Raw genomic sequence first — 20600 nt, 5'->3', positions numbered from 1 at the left:
GTGGACAAGTGACCGATTTCAGCCACAGCTTCAGCGTCTATTTTATAGTGTAGGGGGCGGGCGCTTCGGATTCTAGAGAGCGTTTGATTGGACAGAAAGTTTGATGAGAAGCTGAAGTACGATGTGACGTCAAAAAAATAGTTGAGTCGTTTAGGCGGAAGTGACGAACTGCAAGCTTTGAATGCTTATATCTTCTAAATGCAAATGTTGTCACTGCTTTGGAGCACACTGCCTTATAGATAACCTTAAGACTAACATAGTGATACTAACACCCAAAAAACTTTCATTTTGATTTCATGGAGACTTTAAGTAAAGCTAAAAATTCACTCAAGGCCTGGCTTTGCATTGATTTTACTACAGTCTGCTTGTTGTCATGCCTAACAACACCCCTAAACCATAGTCAAATCTCGTTACACGCAGCTTCTTGAGTCTTATTACTTGACTCTCACACTTCTATATTTTCATAAGGACTTCAAAAGGACCCACAATCATATTGCTTGCCTTAACCAGATCTGGTTTTAACCAGTCAGCAGTCTAGCTGTAGCGTGTGGCACATTGTATTAGTAATTAATTGTTGATTTTACAGGGTCTTTTAAAAAGAGGTGAACTTTGACCCTTAAACAAGGGAGACAATGCAGCATGACCTCTCAGAAAGCAGGGGGAGGGATGATTCTGTTGCAAACATTATTGTGTGAATTAGGCACACACTTTGCAGCCTTAAGAAAAAACTAAAAACTATCATCAAAAAGAATTCAGTTCACAGGATAAATTGGTGGGAATAAGTTACAATACACTTTTAAAAATTGTATGTTATAATAAAGTAAAATTATAAGTTTTAATTTAAAATATATTTTAAAAGTCAGTCTAAGATATAACTTTCATTTTATAGATTTTCATTTAGGCAGTCTTTGCTGTTGACGCATTTATCTCTTTTATCTCCTATAGACTCACACATCTTTGATAATCAAAATGACAAGTTTTTTTTTCCCGCATGAAAATCAAAATGAAAATAATTTTCCCATGAAAATAATATGCAAATTAATCCCCTCTGCCACTCAATCACACTAGCTTGGAATACCTGCTCCACTTGCACTCAGTTAACTTTAGTATTAAACGCTACACAATGACAAGTGGCTTATATTATATTGCATTAATTTAGCCAATATTTCTGAACCAGGAGCTAATTCCAAAGAAGAGGAAGCACATTTAATGAACAAGTTGATGTATTAGAAGCCTTTTATTTATTGCTGTCTATAATATTGTGCTAGTAACTGTAATTGATATCATTAGCCTTTGGCTTGATTGTGTTATCAAACTGCTAATAACGAGTTGCTTATGTTACACAAGCCATGTTCCTGTGATATGGTAATGAATTTGCACGTGGTTTGTCTTTAAGCATATTAAAAACACCAGATAGACATGTAATCAATGCTAAAAACTTTAAATCTGAATATTGCTCAAACCCTCCTCACTAAAAGTGTCAGGGTCCTGCCCTGACAGTCATGTCTGTTCTGTCTTTGTTTAATGTTTCCTTGTTTGTCTTGTGTCTGAGCTCATGGCTTTGTCTGTGTTTATGTTGGTCATGTGCTCCTCTCGTCCTGCCCCCTTGTTTCCCTCTACCACACCTCCTTGTTTAGTCCTAGTCTAGTCCTTGTTAACTTGATTGTGTCAACCTGTTCCTCATGTGTTCTGCTCCTTTATAGTGTGCCTCTTCCCTCATGTCTCTGCTGGTGTGTTGCATTAGTGCCTTGTGTGAAGAGAATTCTTTGTCAGTCTTCTAGTCATATTAGTAGTGTTATTTTACACTTCTTGTCAGTCTAGCTTTGCATTTAGTTTTCTAGAGGTTTATTAGGTTTTCTTAGATTTATGTTATTTTGCTCTAGTCTAGTTCCTGTCTTTATTTTTGCTCTAGTTTTATCAAACATCTTGTTTGGTTTCTTTCATTATTTTGATCTCGTCTGTTTTTATTCCAGTTATCGATTCCTAGATTTTACCTTATGGTTCATTCTTTTGTTTATTTGCTCTCTGTAGTTTGAGTTTGTTTTTCTTTGTTCTTTTCTTCCTAGTCATAGTGTGTAGTCAGAGTTTTATCTTGCTGCTTGTTCTGTCTTGTGGTCTTGTGTTTGTTCCTGTTCTGTGTCCTGATTCCCCTGGCTGCTGTTCTGAGAAACGAAGGAACAGAAGAAAGTGGGCGGCTCGAGTTGCTGCATCTGCCAGTGAGTCCTCCGTGTCGGCTCCATCCCCTGAGTCAGTCTGCAGCGACCAACCTGTTTCTCTTCCTTCACCAAGTCAAGTCCCAGATCATCTTCTGACTCCAAAGAAGCTCAAGTCCAGAAGGAAGAGAGCAGCCCAGAACACTGCATCAGTCGCAGAGCCAGTCGAGTCTGCTCCTGCCAATCGAGAGCCAGTCAAGTCTGCTCCTGCCAATCCAGAGCCGGTTGAGTTAGTTCGAGTCACCCCAGAGCTGGTCAAGCCTGTTCCAGTCACCACAGAGTCTGTCAAGTCCACCCAAATCCTCCCAGTGATGGTCAAGGTTTCTTCCTGAGTTGAATGAGAGGGGTGCAGTCACCCCAAAAGTGGCCAATCATGTGCCTTTGAGCCCTCAAAAATGTAAGAAGAGGAGGGCACACATTGTGCAGCCAAACGCTCTTCTTTCAGAGGTCCCAAGAACACTGGTCCAGGAGGGCCTGAGTCCAGAGGTCGCCGATCCATTGGCCCAGGAGGGCCCGAGTCAGGTGCTCCCGCGTTCAGTGGTTCCAGAGGACCCGATTCTGATGGTCCCTAATCCAGTGGTCCAGGAGGACCAGAGTCAGGAGAGCTAAAACCCATTCATCCAGGAGGGCCTGTATCAAGAGGCCCCCAGTCCAGAGGTCCAGGAGAGTTTGAGTCAAGAGGTCCCCAATCCTGTGGTTCAGGAGGACCCGACTCGGTTGGTCCTGTATTCAGTGATTCCAGAGATATACAGTCTGGAACCAACCCCTAAGCCGCCTACGTCACCAGCTAAGCCTGTGTTGAAGGAACCTGAGACTGCACCGTCTGAATTATTTATGAGACCTGTTTTGTCCAAGGTGGGCACTCTAATCAGCACTGCTGCCTCAACAGAAACTGTTCTTGACCTGGCCATGGAGGTCATTCCAGAGCATCTCACCCTGCTTGTTATGGCCATGGAGGCTACCTCAGAAGAGCGAGCCAGTCCTGTTTTGCCCACGGAAACCAATCCTGTTTGTCATATCATGCTTTCAGAAACTATTCCTGTTTCGGCCACAGAGGCCCTTCCTGAGCATCTGAGTGCACCTGTTAGGGCCACGGCGGCAATCTTGGGTGTGATCTCCAGTCATGTTTTGCCCATGGAGACTGATCCTGTCTGTAATGTCATGCCCTCTGATCCTGTTCTGGCCACAGAGACCCTTCCAAAGCATCCATGTCTGCCTGCTAAGGCCACAAAGACCACCTTGGGCCTATCATCCAGTCTAGTCACAACCACAGAAACGGAACCTGACAGTGATGTTACTTCCTCAGAATCTGAGAAAGTGTCACTAATCGGGTTCCTATCCCTCCCTCAGTATTGCCTTGCTGTCATGCTCCTCCAAAGTTACCACCTTTTTGGGCAGTGCCAAGATATTCCCCTGGACTATTTTCTGCCCTCCCAGCCCCGCCCCCTGTGTTTCCTGGCTACTCTGGACCTCCAATCTTTCCTCCCCACCTGCACCCCCAGTTGGTACCTCCTTGGTCCCTGATTAACCCAGTTCTCCCTTGGACTCCTTTACCCAGTGTGGACGCCTGGAGGCGTCCATTGGTGGGTGGGTACTGTCAGGGTCTTAACAGTCATGTCTGTTCTGTCTTTGTTTAACGTTTCCTTGTTTGTCTTGTGTCTGAGCACATGGCTTTGTCTGTGTTTATGTTGGCCATGTGCTCCTCTTGTCCTGCCCCCTTGTATCCCTCTACCACACAAAAGGTTCTTTGTGGTGAAAGAAGGTTCTTCAGATTATAAAAAGGTAAGAAAGAGATGGTTCTTTAAAGAACCTTTGACTGAATGGTTCTTTGTGGAACCAAAAATGGTTCTTCTATGGCATTGCTTGAAGAACCTTTTGAAGCACCTTTATTTTTAAGAGTGTAGTCTAGTCCTTGTTAACTTGATTGTGTCCACCTGTTACTCATGTATTCTGCTCCTTTATAGTGTGCCTCTTCCCTCATGTCTCATGATTGCATTAGTGCCTTGTGTGAAGATAATTCTTTGTCAGTCTTCTAGTCATATTAGTAGTGTTATTTTGCACTCCTTGTCAGTCTAGCTTTCTAGAGGTTTATTAGGTTTTCTTTGCTTTTTGTTATTTTGCTCTAGTCTAGTTCCTGTCTTTTATTTTTGTTCTAGTTTTATCAAACCTCTTGTTTGGTTTCTTTCCTTATTTTGTTCTCGTCTGTTTTTATTCCAGTTATTGATTCCTAGATTTTGCCTTATGGTTCATTCTTTTGTTTATTTGCTCTCTGCCGTTTGAGTTTGTTTTTCTTTGTTCTTTTCTTCCTAGTCATAGTGCATAGTCAGAGTTTTATCTTGCTGCTTGTTCTCTCTTGTGGTCTTGTGTTTGTTCCTATTCTGTGTCCTGATTCCCCTGGCTGCTGTTCTCAAGACCTGGCTATCGACTGGACTGATTTCACCACAGCTCAAATTATCAAGCCCTGGTTTCTCAAGCTGCTGCCCTGATCTCCAGTGTTCTCATTATCTGGGGCCGCTCTATCATCCTTGTTTTCCAGCCTAACTTTGTCCAGGTCTGACCTCAGCCGTTCTCCTGCAGACTGCCCTTTCCTACTGTTTGGACTCTCACGTCATCCCATTCATTCATTGTCTTGTCAATAAACCTCACTCCCTTGATCATTCTGCATCTTGCTCTCTGTCCAGTAAACTGCTGTGACAGACCATGACAAAAAGAATAATGACTTGTATAGTGCATTGCAATATTTTGAACATGATTGCAACATGTTTGAGTAGATTTCCATGAAAGGGATCCCTTTGAAAGTGGGAATTTCAAGCTTGCCTGTAGAAACTTTTGGTCACACTTTATTTTAAGGTCCAATTCTCACTATTAATGAACCAATAACTAAGACTTTTGTCTCAGTAAACTCCTAATTTCCTGCTTATTAATAGTTAGTAAGGTAGTAGTTAAATGTATGTAGGCCTATTGGGTAGGATTTGGGATGGAGAATATGGTCATACAGAATATGTGCTATAAGTACAAGTATTAGTATAAGCACTAATAAACAGCCAATGTTAATAATAGGCATGCTAGTAAGCAAATGATAATTGATCCCTATACTAAAGTGTTACCAAATTTTTATTTATATATTTTTATTTGTGTGTACTTGAAAATTATGATTGCATGATTGTGTTATTACCTAAAGTAGGCTACTCCATACAGTTGTCTATACCATTGCAAATGTCCACGCATTTCAGAGAATGGGCTTAAAAAGCTTACCCTTTCCTGCAAATTTCATTAACAAATAACTTACCGTATACCTCAGGTCTTTAGCGACCCAGGACATCATTCTCTACCCTCTCCCTCCTTCATTTTTTAAAGTTAGTCATCAACTTTGTTAGTATTCCTCAATCTATTCATTATAAACAATATAACAAGAAAAAATAAAATAAAACATAAAAGAATGCCTATTTATTGATATTTTTTGTAAAAGGTGTATAGGGTCGCTACAGACCCCAGGTATGTAAATGTGTAAGTATTTTTTTCTTGCGCAACGTCTATATTTACATATCTGATGACTCAATTTGTGCAATGCATCTTCTTTCCTCAAGGTGGCACTGTTTGATACACAATAATGACGTGACGTTTCACTCATAATTACTGCAGCATAAAACAAACAAATGTCATCAGCAAAAATTGAACTGGTTTGAATGGCTTTACTGCAGAGCGATGCTGGATGTGGTGAATAAGCTGCCAGTGATCAAAATATTGAGTAGGAAGTCATTGAAAACGATAGTTTTGAGAATATGGTTGAGATCTGCTCAAATTGAACCCTTTTAAGTTTCAAAAGGAAACGAAAAATGCATTATTTTATTCTTCTGTAATTGTTCTTAAAATATAAAGATACTTTTTCTGCAATTTCAGCAGTTAGAGGTCCATCCGTGCTGGATATATAGGTCCGGGTCGCTAAAGATCTATCTATCTGTCTATCTATCTATCTATCTATCTATCTATCTAGCTATCTATCTATCTATCTATCTATCTATCTAGCTATCTATCTATCTATCTATCTATCTATCTAGCTATCTATCTATCTATCTATCTATCTATCTAGCTATCTATCTATCTATCTATCTATCTATCTAGCTATCTATCTATCTATCTATCTATCTATCTAGCTATCTATCTATCTATCTATCTATCTATCTAGCTATCTATCTATCTATCTATCTATCTATCTAGCTATCTATCTATCTATCTATCTATCTATCTAGCTATCTATCTATCTATCTATCTATCTATCTAGCTATCTATCTATCTATCTATCTATCTATCTAGCTATCTATCTATCTATCTATCTATCTATCTAGCTATCTATCTATCTATCTATCTATCTATCTAGCTATCTATCTATCTATCTATCTATCTATCTAGCTATCTATCTATCTATCTATCTATCTATCTAGCTATCTATCTATCTATCTATCTATCTATCTAGCTATCTATCTATCTATCTATCTATCTATCTAGCTATCTATCTATCTATCTATCTATCTATCTAGCTATCTATCTATCTATCTATCTATCTATCTAGCTATCTATCTATCTATCTATCTATCTATCTAGCTATCTATCTATCTATCTATCTATCTATCTAGCTATCTATCTATCTATCTATCTATCTATCTAGCTATCTATCTATCTATCTATCTATCTATCTAGCTATCTATCTATCTATCTATCTATCTATCTAGCTATCTATCTATCTATCTATCTATCTATCTAGCTATCTATCTATCTATCTATCTATCTATCTAGCTATCTATCTATCTATCTATCTATCTATCTAGCTATCTATCTATCTATCTATCTATCTATCTAGCTATCTATCTATCTATCTATCTATCTATCTAGCTATCTATCTATCTATCTATCTATCTATCTAGCTATCTATCTATCTATCTATCTATCTATCTAGCTATCTATCTATCTATCTATCTATCTATCTAGCTATCTATCTATCTATCTATCTATCTATCTAGCTATCTATCTATCTATCTATCTATCTATCTAGCTATCTATCTATCTATCTATCTATCTATCTAGCTATCTATCTATCTATCTATCTATCTATCTAGCTATCTATCTATCTATCTATCTATCTATCTAGCTATCTATCTATCTATCTATCTATCTATCTAGCTATCTATCTATCTATCTATCTATCTATCTAGCTATCTATCTATCTATCTATCTATCTATCTAGCTATCTATCTATCTATCTATCTATCTATCTATCTATCTATTTAAATGAACTGATTAAATTGACAGTTCTGTTTTTGTTATGGTCTGTAGCAACTCATAATAACTGCACATAATATAATAAGTATTACATTATTATTGTAATAAAATGTTCATAATGTAATTATTTTTTCAAAATGTAATAAAATATTGAGCTCATAATGCAATAACAATTATTATATTGTGAGAAATGTATTACATTATAAACTGAACAAAAATATTGTAATATTGTCATAACTAAATATACTATAGCTGAACTTTAGTGAGGGGATATTGTTCCTCTTAGCATCATGAAAAAAAACGTTACAATTCTGAATGCATTACAGATAGTCTAGAATGTGTGCAAGGAGTGCTCCATTTATAATTTCAAATGCACTGAGCCTGTCACACATCTCAGTTCATCGGTTCAATGGATGTGTCTGTAATTTGCTACACTGCGCAGCAAACATTGTAAATAGAAACATCTGATGCTGTCCAGAGCTCAAATGCAAATATGCACAGATGAGTTTGCCAAATATGTTATTATTACAGTTTCAACTAAGGGTGCTCTTGTTTTTTTGTTTTTTTTTGTGAGAGTGATTAGCTCCCTAAACTGGGCGTGACATGATAAATTGCTTTCTGTATGGATTTAATATGGAATGTTTCTTAAATACGGGAACAGTTGGTAATCCTGCTTTGCATGTTTTAAACACTTAGATTCTGTTCTTACTTTGGCCATGCATTAAATGCACATCCTTGAAAGAGTGCAGTTTGCTGACATATTTACATTAAAGTCCGCATGAACCGGAAGTTGCTGCCGACTGGATTTCAGTGTGGTGGCGTATTTCCAACTGAAACGGAATATTGAGTAGAGGACGGGGTTTTATTTTTGCGCTCCTTCTCTCATCTTTACGGTGATAGAGAAGTGCAAAGCAAATCACAAATCTGAAAACAAAATAACAAATTACAAACGCAAATGCAAGTCTAAAAAACAAAATAACAATTTAGAAAACACAACAACAATTCAGAAAACATTATAACAAGTCAGAAAACACAATGACAAATTCGAAAACAAAATAAGTCAGAAAACACAAGGACAGATCCAAAAACAAATTAACAAGTCAGAAAACACAACGACAAATCAGACAAACCGGAAGAGGTAGGTATAGTTTGAGACAGCGCCATTGGTTTGGGATTACTCACCGTTGACTGGACGAGACATCGGTCAATCAACGTATACAGGGAAGAACCAGCCGAAAAACAGCAGAGTCGTGGTAGAAAGTTCGGAGATGGTATTAAAGTAGCTCAGTTTAAATTTATTGTATGAATTGCCCTTACTATGGAATAAAAAATACGGGGTGTATATTTACATTTAGTTAAAAGTGGCTGTAAAACATCAGCTCCAGTGGCGCAGATGGATAAGCATGTCTCATTGGCTTTCTGACACGATTGACCTGGGTTCAATCCCGTCTTTTGCCGAACTTTTTTTTCCTCCCTTTTCAAATCTCGTATTAGCAACTAAGTGAAAATAGCAGTATTTTTACTAATATGCTATTTACACTAAGTGCAAATACCTATTTACACTATGTTAAAATAGCAGGATTTCTACTATCAAGTATACTACTTGTTGCAAATAGTGGCAATTATCTGCACTTCAGTATTGTAGTACATTATAAAACAGTATGCAATAATAACGTATTGAGTGTAAATTATAATTTAAATTTTAATTATTAAATGGATGCCACCTTATTGGTACAATAAAGGCCTCCCTACACCTACCCTAACCCTACCCGATACATTATTTTAAAACTTTTTCATTATTTCCTTCATTTTTATTGAAAATAAATGCCTTTACGATGTGATACGAGATTTGAAAAGGGAGAAAAAAAAAGTTCAGCAAAAGGCGGGATCGAACCTGGGTCAATCGCGTCAAAAAGTCAACCACACACGTTTATCCATCTGCACCACTGGAGCTGATACACCTACCCTAACCCTACCCGATACATTATTTTAAAACTTTTTCATTATTTCCTTCATTTTTATTGAAAATAAATGCCTTTACGATGTGATACGAGATTTGAAAAGGGAGAAAAAAAAAGTTCAGCAAAAGGCGGGATCGAACCCGGGTCAATCGCGTCAAAAAGTCAACCACACACGTTTATCCATCTGCACCACTGGAGCTGGTGTTTTACAGCTGTTTTAACTAAATGTAAATAGACACCCCGTATTTTTTATTCCATAGTAAGGGCAATTCATACAATACATTTAAACTGAGCTACTTTAATACCATCTCCGAACTTTCTACCACGACTCTGCTGTTCTTCGGCTGGTTCTTCCCTGTATACGTTGATTGACAGATGTCTCGTCCAGTCAGCGGTGAGTAATCCCAAACCAATGGCGCTGTCTCAAACTAAAGCTACCTCTTCCGGTTTGTCTGATTTGTCATTGTGTTTTCTGACTTGTTAATTTGTTTTCGGATTTGTCTTTGTGTTTTCTGACTTGTTATAATGTTTTCTGAATTGTTGTTGTGCTTTCTGAATTGTTATTTTGTTTTTTAGACTTTACATTTGTAATTTGTTATTTTGTTTTCAGAATTGTGATTTGCTTTGCACTTCTCTGCCACCGTACATCTTTCACTCACAGCAGACTAATGGTCAGAGGGGCGTGGTTAAGCATTTTCTGCCCAAGCCGTCAAAAGTCATCAGAGAAGGCATGCCATTCCAGAGCTGAAGCAAATGATCAGATTTTGATTAAGGATTACCAAAACAAACTTTTTTTTTCAGAGGATTAATTTGCACAGATTAATTGATGACCTTAAGACCATCAACGTGCACTAACAAAATTAATATTGTAAATTTTGATTTAATGTGGACTTTAACATCTCTGGTAATGTCCTTGATATGATGACAATGACAGTGGTTACATACAGGGTTTGAAATTAACACCCGCCAACCCGCCAAATGCAGGTAAAAATCAGCTGTAGCGGGTAACGCTGTCAAATCACTAGCCAATTTGGCGGGTTACTTTTCATAAATTATGTTTACTAATTAATTTCTTGAGGAAATTCATGGAAGCCAAATCTGCACAGATTTAGTGTAAATACTGAACTCGAGACTCATCATGATATATTAAATAAGCCTAATTGCGCAGCATCTGGGCATCAGCTTACTTGAACATACCCAGCGATGTAGCTACTGGCCATCGGGAGCACCGAGACATTCCCGGTGGGTCGATCGCAGAAGCGAGGGAGACCTCATATTATGCGCTGTTTTTAAATTACAGCCCATGCGAAACTGCAAAAAGCAAGTACTCCAAAAGTGTGAAGCAGTGCTACCCGGTGCATCCGCCAGCCGCACATTAAAGCAGAGCGGGATCAGTCTCCCGCACAGCGCTGCGCTTCCGCCACGATTTATAAGAGATAAACAGTGCAAATCGCTCGATCCATTCAGAAATGACACAGAATTGTGTTATAGAGTTGTGTGATATGACAAAATTAAAGGTTCTGCCTGAAAACAGCCACGACAAGGTCAAATACATGTAAATAAACTACAATGTAAACAAACTTTAATAGCTTATTTCTCTTTAAATGTTTCATTCTAATAAATTTAAATTTAAGTAAAATTTTAATTTAGTAAGAGCCTGATTAAAGATAAAAATCAGTGTCTCTGTAATTTAGAGGCACTTATAAATGAGGTGTTTTCCATTTACAAATAAAGTTCTTAAAGGGATAGTTCAGCCAAAAATTAAAACTGTCTTCATTTAGGCTACTCAGCATCATGTCATTCCAAACCTGTATGAATTTCTTTCTTCTGTGGAACATAAAAGAAGATATTTTGAGAAATTCAATAAATGTTTGTCCGTACAGTAGAAATCAAGAGTAACCAAAATGGTTTGGTAACCTTCTACAAAATATCTTTTGTGTTTTACAGAAGAAAGTAAGTCATACAGGTTGCAACAAATAATGGCTTGGCGGGCGCACTGGTTTCCTTTGCATTGAAGCAATAACGAAAAGTCAAAAAATGCCTGAAGACTCGCATCGTGTCTACACCAGATGCGACAAAATACTATAGAACCATTATAATCGGTGATGCGGCCTACACTGGATGTGGCACAGCACAGCTCGACAAATCCCTTACAGAAAACTGATGCCTCGTTCTATTTATGACGTAGGCCTACTGTTTGACAAAGTACAAATGATTTGCAATGGTCACTTTGTCGCATCCAGTGTGGACAGCCTGTTGCTGTTGGCTTACCTCTGGCCTTTTTTTTATAATTTATTTGTTTAATTTTTTTGGCTAGTAGAAATTATAAATGGCCGGTAACTTAAAAATGTAGTATCCAAATTGGCTGGTGAGTGAAAAGGTTAATTTCAAACCCTGGTTACATATAAATATATTTTAATTGATCAAAATTATTGCTAGAAACAATTCAGTTGCGCCCCTACTAAATTATTTGTCCTTTGAATTGAAGGCATGTTTTATGAACAAATTTGGAAAAAACAAATAAAAGTTTCCAAAGTCTAATGTAGTCTGGGATAGGCTAGATCGCATTATCTGCCTCAGGCAACGGCAGCACGGAGCACAAGTTAAATGAACAATTCTTCACTTTAATACAAGTTATAACATGAATGTATATCAGAGGATATGTTGAAAAATAAAGTACAACTTACAATCATGCATCATTTATGTGCTTATAAGTGGTTTTAACCAGGGAAATCATCAGTATTACAGCCTGTGAAGAATGTGTCAGTTACGTTACATTTACCTCAGGAAGCTAAAACAGTCTAACCATATCGCCAAAATTATAAATACATCAGGCCTATGCATTTGTGTAGAATATAAACAAGTTTGTATAACAACCATTTAAATGACTATCCTCCGGTTTCACAGTCAAGGCTTAAGCCTAATGCTAGACTAAAATCTAAATCTGAGCTGTTTCAGCTGAAAGAAACCTGCTCTGACTGACCTTAAAATATATCAGCACCTTTATGTTGTCTCAAAATGCACACCAGTAATGTTTTTTTCTAAGGCACGTTTATAAAAAAATACTTAAATGTCCTAATTGAACTATGGACTAATCTTGGCTTAGTCTAAGCCCTGTCTTTGAAACCAGGCCTATATCTCAAAAATTAAGCATGTCATGATCACAAAATTAAAATAAATAAATAAAAGTTCACAATGTAGCCTAATAAGCCTAATTTTCTTTTAATAAGCTATGATTATGTTTTGTGCTCAAATTTATTATATTGAAAGATAATTATGATATTGTAAACATAATAATAATTGTTTTAAATTATGTGCTGGTATTACCTTATGAACTGTGATTACATATTAAGTTGCCACAGTGTGTTTATAATGTAATAAATTTGTCATACAATAACCTATTACATTATGTGAAAAATTGTTATTACATTGAAAAATTATTATTACATTATGAGCTCAAGATTACATTATAAACATTTTATTACAATAATAATGTAATGTTTATTACGTTATGTGCAGTTTTTACATTATGTGCAGTTATTACATTATGAGTTGTTCTGAATAAAAAGAGAGTAGAACTGTACTCTTGTACACCACAGTTTAACCTTTTCTCCCAAAATGGGGTTTGAGAAAGTATTTTAACATCCAAAGAATTGCACACATCACCTTTAAATTAACCAGAGCATTGGAAAATTCTATTCTAACTGAATATCTCCACTGTAATTCCATCGAGAGCGACAGCATGAAAAAATCTTCAGTTTGTAGTTTCTCTCTATTTGTGTCTAACGATTTGGAAGGAGTAGTTTCTCACAGACAGACACACTGTTTGGGTTTTCTGTCTGTCTGACCTTAAACAACATGATTTCAATCGGCATCCACTCAACCCTTGTGTATGATGTGATTTCGTTGTAAATGTGTGTTATTGTGTTAGCGTAGTATGCGCTGTTTCTCTTTAAACTCCAGCTGAACTCTACATCAATGGGGCCTGTAGTTTTAAACACTGACAGCTAGGAACCTGGAATTATAATGAAAAAGGTCTCATTAAAACATTATTCAATAAACAGTTGCTTTATTGAGAAATATGTTGGACGAGGAAACTGTTTATAGTTATTTTCACTTGTTGTATAATTAAATCTATGTAAGACTTATTGTGAGTCACTGAAAATCTACAGTATAAACACAACGTTTGCATTAATTCAATGGGCTAGTTTGACAGTGTCTTTTGAGTATCATCCCTAAAACAACCATATATTTTTGTAATATTGTATTAACCTATCGGCTAGTTCATATTTAATACTTGTAGGAACAATAATGCTTAAAGAATCTGAGCAAATCCATTGCGGCATTTACGAAACCAATTAAATTAATCCCATGGTGAAGGCGCACTACTATGACATTGTGACCAAGTCAGAGACATCTAGAAAGATAGATAGAGAGAAAGAGAGAGAAGCTCCCTTAATGTTCGGACAGGAAATTTAATTAGAAAAGCTTTTGAATCCAAATTCCCACTCAGTACTCTATATGTCCTTTGTGCCCCTGTCTAGGAGGGTTAGCAGAACGTTACAGGAATGTTTGAACGTGCAGGTCTAACATAATTCTGACAAACAGCATCTGTGCGAATCATCCGGACAAACAACTGAAACACTGAATGGTCTTCTTCACCTTTTGTGTGTTTAAAAAAAAACTAAATGTTACTACATATGTATCCCTGTATGTACATACAAATGACAGGGATAGATAAGTATTTCAGGCGCCAAAAAGGACACAGAACAGCATAAAAGGAAAATAACATTGGTGCATATGACTTGAGCAATATTTTCCAAGTCTTCTGTATTCGTAGGATAAATTTGTGTGAGAAATTAATTCAATGGCAATCTCCCCTTCCAGTGAGCTGTTAGCTATGATGGCTCAATGTGTACATTAAATGCATATTCTTACTCCACTTATGCATAAATTGTTTACATGTGCCCATTCATCTGATTTTGACCGTCTTAGAACCACCTTAATCAGGGTTTTTTTTCTTTTTCTTTTGTGGCTATGTAATAGGAGTATCCTTACTGAAGATTTAAAGGGGTCATATGATGCTGCTAAAAATAACATTATTTTGTGTATTTGGTTTAATGAAATGTGCGGTTTAAGGTTAAAAAACAAATTATTTTCCACATACTGTACATTATTGTTTCTCCTCTATGCCCCGCCTTTCTGAAACACGTCGATTTTTACAAAACTCATCGGTCTGAAAAAGCAAGGTGTGCACTGATTGGCCAGCTATCCAGTGTGTTGTGATTGGCCGAATTCCTCAAGCGTGTGATGGAAATGTTACGTCCCTTACCATATTGTGATGCCTGCGGCAACCACATGTGACGACCTCAGGCTGGACTCCGCTTCATCCACGGTGAAAGCCGATCCGGCGATCGACAGCGCGAAGTTGAAGTATTTCCTCAGTGACCAGCACGGATCAGCTCCAGGCACGACGAAGCGATATCGTCCTCTTTTGGAAGGCCAAACAAAGTAGTTTCGCTTTCACAACGAAGCACACATCACCTTCACGACATGGCGGTGGCGGCAACAATACTACAGCGAGAATAAAAGTTACACCTTCTTTCTTTGCAGGAACTTTTGGGCGGTGTTATGCAAATCTTCCCAGATAGTGAGGTAGGTATGTGGGGGCGTGTTAGAACGAGCCGTTTTAGGTAGGCGTGGCTGACTCTTAACTTTTATAAAGAATATCTCCTTGGATTTGAGACTTTAGTCTTTGCAACTTTACAGATCTTCTTTATGCACCAAGAGCTTGTAACACTCCAAAGAAAAAGGACAAATTGAAATCGCATTATATGACCCCTTTAAGCATATCCAACCAGAACTGGATGCTGTAGGGGGAAGAGATAATATATTGTATATTCTGACTCTTTCTTGACCCCAAAATGCATACAAAATGCTCATCTCAAACATAAGAGAACGTTTCCCACTGACATTTTGGAATATTTTTTAATAATTCAGTATCACAAATCACATAGAACTCTCTAAGTGGAAAACATGGATGTGCACGTTTTGGTGTCACCACAGGGACATAACTTCATTGATGATTTTAGGTAGATATCAGTGTATTGGTGTGCATGTAAACATCCTCATTGATCATTCCAATTTATGAAGAAATCTTTCAGACAGGTTTTGTGAACTAAGTAAGGAATAATTGACGACAGCCATTGAATTATTAGACAACATTATTTTCTAATAATTACACGGACTGACGTCAATTATTCTGCTTATACTACAGTTACCTCACCTCACATATTGTTCAGATGTTGTATTTCAAGACATTTGTCAGGTTGTTGTCCTCAAAATGCTCTTGTGTGTAGAATTAATTTCTTATGCGTCTCATCCAACATCTCCTAATTCCAAAATGTAATTTTAGACCTAGTAACAGAGGCTTGAGCCATTGATAGCAAACTAATGCAGTGATTAATGAAGTTATTAGAGAGAGAGAGCAGCCTCTAAATAGCGAAACTGTAAGTTCAACTGTTTCAACAACAGCAGCATATGTGTGTGCTTTTTTAAGGGAGAGGGCGGGAGAAAAATAGTATGTGCTTTCCGTACAAAATTAAATTAAATTTTGTTGCAAAAACATGGAAATAGTTTGTCATTTTTATCTGATTGTTCACTATATTCATTTGCTTGTTCAGTGTTGTGTAGGTTTTGGTTATTTTGTTGTTTTAGGCTGTAAGGACTTTTGAAATAACTGAAAATGTTTGGTAATGCGGTCAAGACCTGTCTGGAACTACTTTGGCCATGCATTTCCCTGAAAATAATTGCACATCTTAGAACATTTGTCAGCCAATCAGATTCAAACATTCAACAGCCTCTATAAGCAAAAATATTCTACTCAAAAGAATAATTAGTTTTGAATATCACTACTTCTGTCATGAAACCCTCTTGAAAGGCCAAGGCAGGGGTGCCGCTACTGTTTCTGGGCCCCCTGGACAGAATATCCACTCGGGCCCCCGCTTTCCAGGGGGGTCCCTCTCAGTAGAAATCATGATCGCGCTCGGCCCCCCCCCCCCCCCCCCCTCTCTTACGGCGCCATGGGCCAAGGTGAATGTTACAATTTACTTAAATTTCTTGTTCAAAGCTGCATTAACTTCAGAAGTCATATAGCCCACATTTATGATACTTTTTTGGTGCTGTGTGAGCATTTTGATGCTTGAAAGATGCAATCTTCATTCATTGCAACTGCATAAAAAAGAGCAACCATCACATTTATTCAAAATCCTTATGTTGTGTTCCTTTTGGACCGACATGAGGGAAAGTAAATGCTGACAGAATGTTCAGTTTTGGGTGAACTATTCCATTAATGATGACTGTAGCTTGTGAAATTCAAGCGGTTTTGTGTCAGCGACGTGACGTGTGTTAGGTTTTTGCGAACAGATCTCAGCCATGACTACACCAAACTAAAAGCAATTCAGTTATTGATCATCTGAAAAATAACTCTCGCCAAGCTCACCGAACAAACCCAGAGGATTTGAGATAATATACATAAATTTGATGAGCTAATGACGTTCTAAAATATTTATTATATTATTAGTAGCCTGGCCCAGCGTGAGGCCATGGAGATGGTCAGATGGAGGGCAAAGGGGTCAGGCACATTATGAAGATACAGCACCTCAAGACACATCAGCGAGACAACAACATTTATCCACCATAAAAAATCTGACTAGTACTAAACACACAGCAAGCACACATACTCACACACATACTCTACATGACCACACCTGCAGGAATAGTTCCATTGATCGGACGGCTTTTAAAAGGCTGACCTTTAAAGAAGGGCTTTGCTTTTCGGTGATAAATCTGAAATATGGAGCCATCTGTAGAGCAGAGGAGATTGGCAGGCGGACAGAGTGCGAGATATTTGGCCACTCCCGGGGTACCGGAGGGACTGTGCGGCCCGTGACCTTATGGCAGGCGCAGGGTCGTGCCTCTCTGTAACACGAGAAAGCGCAGAGGCTGGGGCGGGGTCGTCTGTCCGTCTCCGTGGCGACTGGAGCCTGGTCGTCACGGCGACCCCTGTGCACACTGGTCGATGGACAGGCTGGGATGTGGAGGGATGCCACTCCTGGGGATGAAACCGAAGACCTGCTCACACACATACATACACAATGAAGACTCAGAGTCACAAGCTTTGTGTCTGTCCTTATCTGTGTGATTCAACCCTCATCCACCTCGCTATTCATTTATGCAATAGCTTTTCATTTGGACTGTTTGTATGTATGCGAGTCCGTACATATTTTGATTACAGTGATTATAGTGTGGTAGGATTTACCAGTACATTCCCAGTATTGTGTAAAGTAAAAATACTTTTTTTACTAAAGAAAATTATCAATAACAATAACAAACTAAATGAAAATGGTCACACTTTAGTTTGGTGACTTCTTCTCACTATTGAAGGGTTAGTTCACCCAAAAATTTTAATTCGCCCATATTTTATGGATTCACTCAAGGATTCCTAGGTGTATATGACTTTCTTCTTTCAGACCAATCCAATCGGAGTTATATAAAAAATTGTCCTTGCTCTTCCAAGCTTTAGGATGGTAGTGGGCAGAGAACGGCTTCCGCGTACGACAGTTAGCGGAAGTGAGAGGAAAGTGTTTGTAACATTTTAAATATGGATATTTGTCTTACAAAAATGCATCAATTCACTACAGGAGGCCTTTATTCAGCCCCCGGAGCCGTTTTAGGCACATTTTTTTATGGATGTATGAGCTTTATGTGACATATTTTGGACTGTTGAAAAAAGAAAAAAAAAACCCTGCCAACTGCAATTCTAAATCTTGGAAGAGCAAGGACAATTTTTAATATAACTCAGATTGGGTTCATCTGAATAAAGAAAGTTATATACACCCAGGGTGCTTTGAGTGTGGTTAAAACATGGGCTAATTTTCATTTTTGGGTGAACTAAACTTTTACTATTAACTACAACTTTTGCCTCAATAAACTCCAAACTACTGCTTATTAATAGTTAGTAAGGTAATTGTCAAGTTTACATATTATGGTCATGCAGAATAAGGCAATAATATGTGCTTTATAAGTACTAATAAACAGCCAATATGCTAGTAATATGCATGCTAATAAACAACTGAGAATTGGTCCCCAAACTAAGGTGTTGCCATGAAAACTGATAAACAATTGCTAATGAGTTATCTTTCCTTGTATTCAACAGAAAAAAAAGTTTTTTGTTATATATTGACATACATTTAATTCTGCTCTTTGCATAAACACAATATATAACTTAAGAAAAACTTGGAATATGGAGCCATATGGACCAGTTTCTGTCCGTTCATATTAACTGAATGGAAAAGAGAAAGCAGTAACACCTCAAAATAACTTCTGTGTATGGGTTTAGAATAAACTGAGGTTGAGTAAATGACAAAAATGGAGAGTGATCTGTTGCTGTAAGAAGTGTTTTGGTAAGATACTGTACAATTTAAAAAGATGTTAATCAATAACATGTCCTAAACAAAATATGTTGACTGAGGACAAGTAACACTTGATTTATCCCAAGATATTTATCCGAAAATGTTGTGTGCTTTGTATTTTATTAAATTATCATGTTGTTATCTTAGCAACATGCTAATGTCATACTCTATTGAAATCAATTGAGAGTAGAGCTGTTTTTGAATGACGTCTATGTAGAGCATTCCAAATCAGTCACTTATAAAGTTACATTGCAGTCAGGAAGCTGAATTAGAGGGTAGCTGCCTATTTGAACCAAAGAAAGTAGCTAGAACCAAGATAACATTTGAGTGACAGAAATTACTTTCTTGATTTCCACAAAACGAGCTGTAAAATCTTTGGCTCATTATTCCAGCTTATTCAGTCCATTTAGCCATGTGGTTAATGTTTTGGAAGAGCCCTGTGCCACTACAAGCTGAAAGGACTGGAGTTTATAACATGTCCCTCTAAAGGGTAATTTAATGGGGCATCAATAAAAGCACTTAATTGCACAATCACTATTGACATCGCATTTAAACAGCCCCGCGTACTGCCGAATTACCTAATGGAGATTGGATTGGCCAACTTGCCACTTTTCAAAGTATAAATTGTGTCTGCTATTGACAGCTCATCGCTCCGAACACAGAACAGAGGAAGATTTTCACCCACATGTGGTTTGAGTCCCCTAGTAATATATTCTTAAACATAATGCTTCTGATTAAAACTAAACAATTTTTATACTTTTGTTGTTATGGCATACTAGTGATAGCTCGTCTAATTTATTCATTTTTGGAAACTTATACTGTGGCCATATACCCATAGGTCATAAAAAACATAAAAGTAGTGTACTTTGTTTATGGAATAGTTCACATACCCACACACGTTTGTTTATGTGAATTGTGGGGACTTTCAATAGACTTCTATTACTTTTATACTGACTAAATAATATGTTTGGGTACCGTTAGGGGATAAAAATAGAATTTAGTCAGTATAAAAGTTATAGAAGTCCATTTAGACAGTTGGTCCCCACAATGTCGCATAAACAAGTACACACACACACACACAAATTATCATTATTTACCTCTTCAGGTTTGATGTCAATGACGAGATTGATTAGAACTAATGATATTTGATGTTATGAAGCATTTGAGAGCTATCTTCCATAATTTCATAGTTCCAAGCAAAACTTTTCAGAATTGTTGGCATTCATTTTGATGTTTTTGCTATTGTATGGTTTAAAAAGGCTTATATGAACTACTTTTATGCTTTTAGAGAGGTTTTTTTGAAGCTTGACAGCCCTTGGTCACTGTATGCTGTTGCTATATAGAAAAGAACTTTATGAACATTCTTCAGAACATCTTATTTTTTTTGTTCCATAGAATACAGTATGTCATACAGGTTTGGAAAGACACGAGAATGAGTAATCGATAACACTTTCTGGTACAGTTTAATTTTACAGTCCTCTTCTACATGTTTGTACTATTTACTCATTACTACTTATACACTTATGTACTTATTAGTACTTACATGCAGTAACAAGGTACTAACCCTGAACCTAAATTTGAACAACCTTAACTCATATTAAGTTCAAGAAGTTAACTAATATTACTCAGTACTTTCTTATGCAAGTAGACTGTACTGTAAGTACTTAGTAAGTGTA

The sequence above is a fragment of the Sinocyclocheilus grahami genome, unplaced genomic scaffold (genome assembly GCF_001515645.1).
Source record: "Sinocyclocheilus grahami isolate Dianchi unplaced genomic scaffold, SAMN03320097.WGS_v1.1 scaffold105.1, whole genome shotgun sequence".
NCBI classification, from domain to species: domain Eukaryota; kingdom Metazoa; phylum Chordata; class Actinopteri; order Cypriniformes; family Cyprinidae; genus Sinocyclocheilus; species Sinocyclocheilus grahami.
This window is presented reverse-complemented; position numbering follows the sequence as displayed.